The following is a 7,186-nucleotide window of genomic DNA, read 5'->3' on the forward strand; positions in this document are numbered from 1 at the left end:
GGGGGTCACAGAAAAACTTTTTGCCCCCAGAAAAGAATCCAATAGAAAATAAAAGACGTAGAAATTGCTGATCATTAAGTGTAAGGAATTACTTAGCATTCACTACCAGCAAGTATAATATTGGTTTTCCAGTAGTAAAGAAAATTTCTCCCATGATAGTGATAAGATACAAAATTAAAAAGAAATAATCCAATCTTATTACCTTGGAAGAAGAATAAACTAGGCAAGCCCCCTGCATTGCCCCTCTATTAATTTTAAAAGCAAAATTGAATTTCAGAATGGGATCATAGCACCATCTGCAGGTTCAAAGGCTTAATTCATAACCTTTAAAGATGTATTTATCTTTTCCAGCCAGTGGCCCTGTTCACATAAAACATATGGATAAGTTCGGAAAAATAAACACAAATATGCCATAGATAAATTAGTCTTGAATACTTTGATATTATATGATTCTAACCACAAAACCACAAGCATTAACGCACTATTGAAATCTCTTTTTTCTTTATTTTGCTATCCCTAAGAAACAAATTCACTGCCCTCTAGCTAATCAATTCTGACTCAGAACAACCTCATAGGAAAGAGTAGAACTGCCCCTGTGGGTTTCTAAGCTGTAAATCTTTATGGGAGCTGAAGTTCTCATCTTTTTCCTATTGGGCAGCTGTTGGGTTCACATTGCTGACCTTGTGATTAGTGGAACAACTCATATCTCATGACACCACCAGTTTTTCTTGACCACTCCTTCATGGGTCGCTCTGAAAACGTCAATTTTTTGATCCACATAGCCTAATTCATTTGTTTATAAAGCACAGGTAAATATCTCTCTGCCATCTTTGTTTTAGTCAGGATCCATCTAACATTTACAATTATATCCCTCATTCCATATCTTTTAGCTTCAATTTCTGGCAGTGTTTTGGCAACATACTGTTGCACCTAATTTTAAATTATATTTTGCAAAGTTTAGCTAGCATGAAATATTGATTAAAATTAATAATTTTCACATTCCATATACAGTAATGGCCTTCCTTTGTTGGTTGGCCAGGTAACTCTTCCAAACTTCTTGACATAGGTGAGTAAGGATTTGCAATGTTTGAATCATTTGTCAAAGCATCTCAATTGGTATTTAATTCCTTTTTGGAGCCTTGTTGTTCACCAATGCCATCAGTAAAGCATAGACTCCTTCATTCAGCACTAGCACTTCTTGATCATATGCAGCCTTGTGACGTGGCTCAATGTCCATCTTCTTTTTGGGAGGGGGGCACAGTGACTTTGTATATTTCTTCCATTTTCTTCTGATGCTTCCTACATAATTCAATGTTTCACCATTGTTAGGTGCCATCCATTCAGTTGGCTAGGACTCATAGCCACTCTAGGTACAACAGAAAAACACTCAATGCCCAGTCCTGCGCCAACCTCATGATTGTTGTCATGTTTGAACCCAGTCAAGCAGCCACTGTGTCAATCTATCTCATCAAGGATCTTTATCTTTTTTGCTGACCCTCTACTTTACCAACTATGATGTTCTCTGATTTACATGAACATGCTTTGTTTTACATGGTGTTACAGGCTGCTTAGCAGTTCTGACTCACAGTGAACCTGTGCACCACACTATGAACCATTGGCAGTTGTTATGTTTGACCTAAATGTTCCAGCCACGGTAGCTATTCATCTCCTTTGCCAAATATAACGTCCTTTTCAAGGGGTGTTCTTTAGAATCCCTTAATATGTCAGCTCAAGGCTTGAATTTTTGTCTTCATTTATTACAACTTAAGGTACTATGAATGTGATCTCCCCCTTTAGATTTTTAATTCTAGACATTTGCACATTATGATATTTTACCTTGTTTTCTTGAATTCAATTCTTTTATAGAAAACTCTTCCATGTGCTTTAGCTACTCTGTGCTTAAAAGCACATTTCAGAGTATCTTATGTCATCCATTTTTGATGTTTTCTTTCTCCCTGTCTCTTTAATGCCTTTTGCATTCTTCCCTTATGCTATCAAATGTATTTCCACAACTCTCCTGATCTTCAGTCATTAGTGTTCAGTGTGTCAGATCTATGTTTGAGGATGCATGTCAGGCTACACTTTGGCTTTCTTGAACTTGTTTTGATTTTATTCAACTTCAACTTGAAATTTCACATGAACAATTGGTGGATTGTTCTGCCATTGGCCCCTGGCTTTGTCTTGACAGATAATATTGAATGTCGCCATCATTTCTTTACACCGCTGTAGTGGTGCTTGAAATGCGGATGGCATCGCTGGCAGCATCATACCTGTATGAAAGCCACAACAGTGCAACAAACTGACAGACAGATGGTGGTATAAGGTATTAGGGTTATATTTATCAGATAATTATCTACAGTAGATTTTGCCGGGAAGGTTATAGAGAAATCACAAGAGAAGGAAAAAATGGGTTCTGGGAATTCTCCACTTGTCAATGTCACTTTCTGATGTGGGATATGTACCCTCTCCCACCACACACAAATTCCGTGCAACCAGCCTTCAAATCCTTGGTTCCTGAAACTCAGGACGCAGGAGCTAAGTAGCTGTCAAGGAAGGCAGAGGTTGCTAACAGCAAAAATGGAAAACATATTTGATTGATTCTTGACTTTTAACTTTGAGAAATCTGTTTGAGAATACAATCTAGATATTAGACTGGAAGATTTGGCAAGAAAATTTGTTGAGTGAGATTCATAGTCCTTATGTTTGTCTTTCTCAGACAATAGAAGAGATTCTGAGAGGGAGAAGAAAAGAGATTATTAGTGATAGGAAGGGCATCCATCCCTCTGTCCCTCGTTCATGGGAGCTGATGGTAGGTTTGAAGGGATAGATGGTACAATTCTATCCTCCTCACCTTGGGAATGACAAGAGAGAACAATTTAGTTCCAGTTCACAGGAACCCATGGAGGAACTGTCTCAACAATAATCCAAGAGGAGGTAGAAGAACCGGAATGACAAATTGAGTAGACTAGAGAAAATCCCACATGCCCTGCTTGGTAAGACTCCAAACGCCTTCCAACTGGATATGGGTTGGTGGAGTCCTATGCCTGGACATATCTGGGGACAGTTAATGGTACATTTTTGTCAAGTACAAATGACACGGAAGCATTTCCCAAGGCTAGAGACACCCCAAGATTCCTTCTTACTATATACGCTCTCGGTAACTTGGAAGCGATTCCAAACAAAAGAGGGGAGGAAAGAGCAAGCCTCACCCAATGGAAAGTTAAGTCTGAAAATTATTGAATTTACCCAGATGTGACTGAGATTCCATTTTCTGTGAAACGGAGTCCCAAAATACAAGTCACGAGAGAGACAGCATTTTGAAACTAATTTTGCATGTGTGTATCTTACTATGTAGCTTGCAAAAACTTGTACATATACTACTTTTATGAAAGCTCTAAATTTTGTGTGGTTCTGGTTTGTCTAGGATGACCTTCACATGACCCTCTACCCTATTTCGTAGCACAATCAAATGAGGAGAGAGCCTGAATCTAAAGCCCAGTACCTGGACGTCTTCTCTTGAATTAGAAGGGCTTCCTGCGTCCCTGGCTGCAATGAGTCCTTCTCCATCCTCTGTTGTCCTCTCATTGTCCTAGCTAGTCTTCAGCTTTCATGTCCAGTTCTCTCTAAGGAGGAGTTAATAATGCCCCCAACCTATTACTTGGCCTTAAGACTTTCAGTCTTTTCCTTCTGTGTTGTCTCAGTTTGAAATCATTCCCCAATGTACCTGGCTTGGGCCTTGCTCTTAGGAAGATAGGATGCCACAGGGAGCAGAACCCTGTGCCACACCCTCCAGCTGTCCACTTCTGTTAGACACTCTCCATTCATTGCACACCTGGTTCCCACTCCATTCTTCTCCATCGGGCGTTGTTTCCTGGGGCTGATGTTTATGGACTGCTTCCTCTTTACCCTGTGGTTTTCTGGCCTCTGATTGTGTGTAGCCAAAGGGAGGCACTGGCAAGAAATCATAGGGACTAAAGTGGCGAGGAAAGAGGTTTCCATTTATTTAATCCCTGTTGGCCACTGGATGGGGATGCTTGTGTAAGATCACGTTTCTGTACACTGACCCCGTTCCTGCAGTTATAATTCCTACGTCTCCTGTGATTCTGGCAGCAGCTTTCCCACTTTCCCCCTTCAATCCTAGAGGTGCCAACAACTTCCTGAAGAGTCTCGTTTATGGGCCATTGGTCATCCCACTGATTTCCTTAAACTGGCCTCTGCCTTCATTCAAGTGTCCTCAGCTAACCTTGTGAGAGAAAACTATGTTTCTGTTGCCATGGCCCTACCTGTTATGCTCTTATTTCCAAGAGCAATCGAGGCATTACATGTTAGGTTTGAGCAGCTTTGGAAGCTGTATTCATCATTAATGTTTTAATATACTTTGTCACTCAAGGCTTAAACAGGTCTGATGATTTGGTAATAAGTGATTTTTGAAGTTTAGTGGCTGGAGCACTAATAAATTAGCAGCCTATTCAAGTCCTTGAAGATAGTGAAATCTCTCCAGGAAAAGAGGCAGGATCCTTTGCTGACCCAGGTCCAGAGGAAAGGTCAATGTGCTGCCAGAAGCCAGTTGTCAAACCCTGGTGGAGATTTTTGTTGGGCATCACAGAAGAGTCCTGCGGACAGAATCCAAAGCAAACAGCCTCTCCCTCTGGAGGGCTCCTGGCACCTTGTCCTCAGGAAAGAGAATCTCACTGTCTAGGAAGCAGAAGTTGTGGCTATTTGATAAGCTTAAAAACAAAACAAAACCTTAGTTATCATTCTAATATCCTGTGTCTGTAGTCATTTCAATGCACTTCCCAATCTGGGAGACTCATGTTCTAATTTCTTACTCATACGCCATAATTTTCTACTGGACTTTAACTTAGTTCAGTTACTTTGTTTTGAGAAGAGATAGCAAAGTCAATATCCAAATAGATACCCCCCCAAAGGTAAGGAACTTCCAGTTGAGTAGAAAGTCTGGGTTTAGGAGCAGCCTTTTCTCTCTCCAAGTTCACTGACTTTTGTTGTAACCATGTGAAGCCAGAAAAATTAGAGCCCCTATGAACAGAGGCTGTATGATGGGGGGAAGTAAACATGAAAAGGAAGAATGCTACTGTGATCATGTGGATCTACCAAGGATGCTTGATAAATGTGTATTTATTGGTGATGTTAACAAGTAAGTCCAGGGGCTTCATTTGTTTTCAAATAGTCCATTGGAAAGTCTCACCAAAGCATCATTCAGGAAGAGAACGTCACTCCTTATCATTTTTTATTTTTAGCAAAAGAGCTCTGAGACCTTCCCTCCCCTAGTTTAGAAACAAGAAGTACAAGGCTGCTTCTTTCTTTTTTCTCCATATAAGAAGCATCATATTTGGCATTTTTCTTGAAATTGTATACTGTTGGTGGTAGCTGTACTTCTTAGAAGTCCTGATGGCACGGTAATTAAATGCAAAATTGTTGACCAAAACATCAGCAGTTCAAACCCACCAGCCACTCCACAGGAGCAAGATGTGACTGTCTGCTTCCAAAAGGATGTATTCTGGAAACCCTGTAGGAAATTACACTCTGTCCTTTAGCATTGTTATGGTTAAGAAACAGCTGGATGACAGTGAGTTTTTATTGTTGCTGCTAGGTGTGTGTGTGTAGAGGACAGTACTTCTAGGTACCGATATCAAGGACCTCTAATAATTGTACTTGCTTGTATACATATAGGAGAGAGCTTCATATGAGAGAGAAAAACCAACTGTGGGATTCCGTGTTCTTTGGGCATCAAAAGAAAGGAGTCATAACAGAGGCCAAGTGTCATAGCGAGGCTCTGTGTCAGCTTGGCTGGGCCAGGATCCTCCCAAGATGTGATCTGACTCCATGGTGTGATCTTCTGTGAGCCACCAAGCTGCTCACAGAAGAATAGGTGGAACAACAACCTCTTACCAACGTCACAGCCCTGTTACAATGGAAAGGAAGCTAGTATGTTTCTTTTCTCTGGTCCAGATCTTGCTTCTTGACGCATCGACCTGACAACACAGGGAACTAGCCTCTCCCTACCATGTTGCCTTGCCTGCTAATCTTGGATTAATTCAGGTTCAGTGGCCTCAGGCCTGATGTGTTGACCTTCAATTCATCCACCTCTACCTCCAGCAGCCGGTGGCCTTTCTTATTCCCGGTTCATTGGCCTCAGAAGCTATGCAAGTTAGAAAAACCTCTAGACTAACATCTGTGTGAGGTTGGGTTTTCTACAGAAAAACAACAACAACAATGGCACTCATATACGTATAATAAATAAAAGTTAATTGAAGTGGCCCACGTGGCTGCAGGGTGGGCAAGTCCATCCAACTTAAGTCCATGAATGAGATGCTAGTTAGAAGCCCTTCGCAGCTCACATAGCTGCTGAAGAGAGGAACTAGGGAGCAGGAAGATCACAGACTAATGGAGACAGAATGGAGACGATCTGTGTTAAGCCTGGCTGACTAGAAAAACAAATCTAGTGACACTCGTATATGTAAGAAAGAGTTTTATATCAAGAAGCAATTATATATCAAGAAAAATCCCAGACCAGTCCAGCTGAGATTTGTTGAATATGTATGTTTCAGTCAAAATAAATAAATAGAAACAAGAAGAAGGAACATCCCAAGTAAAAGGACAAGCATTTGAGAAGCCTTTGAAATTTAACATAAGTAAGAAATTGATATGTATCAACTGACGAGTCAATGGATGGATCTGAAAACATCCAAAGAGAAAAATTAATATGAGAAAGATGTAGTCACGGGCCAGATAATTTCTAACCGTTGTGAAAGAGTTTGAGCCTTATCTTAAGGAAATGGGCACACGTTGGAGCGAAATGTGAGCAGGTACTTGTTTTACAAAGCTCACTGAGACTACCTTATGGAGTACAGGTTAAGTACTGGGTGCAGAAAGACTAGGGTATCAATATGATGAAAAAACACAGTTTTCTAGTTCCAAAGGATAGTGAAGTGGGTATTCTCTCTTAGGATGAACAAACTTTTTACGAACACATAGATTCCCAGAACATGAAGGAACATAAGCAGGCTTATTGCTGCCGTCAATCTCACAGAACACATTGGAGATTAAAGTCAAAAAGCTTTAATCAAAAGAGGGAGTTCAATTTTGTTCTATGACATGGCCCTGTTTGACATTCATCCTCATGAAGAGATCGCTGAAGAGAAGGGGCTTACAGCAAAGTGTGATG

Source organism: Echinops telfairi, unplaced genomic scaffold (assembly GCF_000313985.2).
Source record: "Echinops telfairi isolate 266 unplaced genomic scaffold, ASM31398v2 ScPeMD7_3533;HRSCAF=4204_0, whole genome shotgun sequence".
NCBI lineage: Eukaryota > Metazoa > Chordata > Mammalia > Afrosoricida > Tenrecidae > Echinops > Echinops telfairi.